General features: G+C 39.5%; 1 non-coding gene across 1 annotated transcript; it reads right to left on the bottom strand.

The window, feature by feature from the left end:
• Positions 1-202: 202 nt before the first annotated feature.
• Positions 203-309, bottom strand: LOC147359249 (U6 spliceosomal RNA). The gene has a single exon (XR_015141379.1). It is a non-coding gene; the product is annotated as a U6 spliceosomal RNA (small nuclear RNA).
• Positions 310-2,250: the final 1,941 nt, after the last annotated feature.

The following is a 2,250-nucleotide window of genomic DNA, read 5'->3' as shown; positions in this document are numbered from 1 at the left end:
CTTTGAAGATACTGAAACTTCTACCAGTTGGAAGAAATTGGAAGGATGCTGACCATCAGTATGTAGACCCAGAACCAGAAGCTGGAGCCAGAAGGTTGAGGATGTTGGCTCCTAATTACCTCACTACTAACCAAACAGAAGAATGTCCACTAGCTAATCACACACAAAACAATAATCTTTCTCACTTTCTTTTTTTTTTTTTTTTAATATGGAACGCTTCACGAATTTGCGTGTCATCCTTGCGCAGGGGCCATGCTAATCTTCTCTGTATCGTTCCAATTTTAGTATATGTGCTGCTGAAGCGAGCACCTCACTTTCTTTTAAAAAAAATCTTTCCCTGGGACTTCCCTGGTGGTCCTGTGGTTAAGACCCTGCACTTCCACTGCAGGGGGCTTGGATTCAATCCCTAGCGAGGGAACTAAGATCCAACATACCATGCAGAGTGGCCAAAAAATAAAAATAAGAAATAAAATTTAAAAACTTAACTAAAAAATAAATAAATACATAAAATCCTTTCATTGAAAACTGTCAGGGAGTTGGAGTCTTGTGAGTACTGACCCCCACGCTTCTCCTTTGGTGCCCTGAAATAAGCGATGAACTTTCCTTCACCACAACTCAGTGTCAGTGAATTGACTTTACTACTTAGGGATGAACAGACCCAAGTGTGGTTTCGTAACACAAAGACTCCAAATATTCTATGGACAGCATAATTATTTGTTTGATAGGAAAAGGCCTCTAAAAGATAGGAAAATTCCAAAATTGCTTCCCTGCAAACTCCTTACAAAAGACTGATAAAAATATGGAAAATCTAAAATTCCAACTCAAACTGTCCTTTTTCACTTCTTGTTCAACCTCAGATTCACCAACCATCTCACCCCTATAACTCGACTTCCTCTGCCCATTCATATAATCTTCTATCACTGCATAACAAATTACCACAAATATATCAGTTTAAAACAATGTTTGTTTATTATTTCACTGATAAGACCTAGGTAGGCTCCACTGGCTCCTCTGTTTTCAGTCTCACAAGGCCAAAGTCAAGCTATATGACAGGCTGTGCTTTTATTTGGAAGTTTTAGAGAAAGATCCATTCCCAAACTTTCTAAGGCTATGGGAGAATTCAGTTCTTTATATTTGGAAGAACGAGACCCATATCCTTGCTGGCTATCAACTAAGGACTGTTCTCAGCTCCTAGTGGCCAAATATATTCCCTTCTTAAGGTGCTATCCAACTCCATTCCAGCAATGGCATATCCATCTCTCTCATGCTTCAAAGGTTTATGACTTCCTCTTCTATCACTGTGCATGCTAAGTCGCTTCAGTCGTGTCCGACTCCCCATGACTCTATGGACTATAGCTTTTCAGGTTCATCTGTCCATGGGATTCTCCAGGCAAGAATATTGGAGTGGGTTGCCATGTCCTCCTCCAGGGGATTTTCCTGACCCAGGGATCTAACCCGGGTCTCTTACGTCTCCTGCAGTGGCAGGCGGGTTCTTTACTGCTAGTGTCACCTGGAAACCCTATAATAGGAACCATAGTATTCATTTAAGAATAACTAGGCAGTAGTGGTTTAGTTGCTACGTTGTGTCCAACTGTTTTGCAACCCCTTGGACTGTAGCCCACCAGGCTCTTCTATCCATGGGATTCTCTAGGCAAGAACACTAGAGTGAGTTGTCATTCCCTTCTCCAGGGCATCTTCCCAAACCCAGGGATTGAACCCATGTCTCTTAAGTCTCCTGCATTGGCTAGTGAGTTCTTTACCATTAGCGCCACCTGGAAAGCCCCTCTTCTATTATTAGTCAAAGAAATTATTTTTCAAGGGCTCATGCAATTATATTAAGCCAACATTAATGCACTCCCTATTCTAAAGTCAAGCAATTAGCAACCATAATTACTAGAAACCATAATAGAAAGTCTTGAACAAAACCCATCATTTAGAGGCACAAGAGATATTAAGAAAAAAATAAAGCTGGTTAGAGAAGGCAAGGTGAATTGATAACCAAAATGACACTGAAAATATATATTAAAATTTGAGTGTGGGTGGCTATGAGTATAAAAGTAGGAGAAAAATTCTGACATTGAGATGTTTACTGTTATTATTTTTTATTGCAATATTAATTGATCAATACCCAATTCTATAAAGAAGGAAAAAGTAGTTTTCAGATTTAGAGGCCATCACATTTCTATCTCCAGTGAATATTCTACTCTGACTCAGGGAGATATTATTATAACTGACCTATCTACTTTCTTT

The sequence above is a fragment of the Bos grunniens genome, chromosome 14, assembly GCF_055505025.1.
Source record: "Bos grunniens cultivar Pamir isolate PY7600 chromosome 14, Bosgru_T2T1.0, whole genome shotgun sequence".
NCBI classification, from domain to species: domain Eukaryota; kingdom Metazoa; phylum Chordata; class Mammalia; order Artiodactyla; family Bovidae; genus Bos; species Bos grunniens.
Note: the sequence above shows the minus strand (reverse complement) of the source record. Positions and strands in the feature narration are given on the sequence as shown.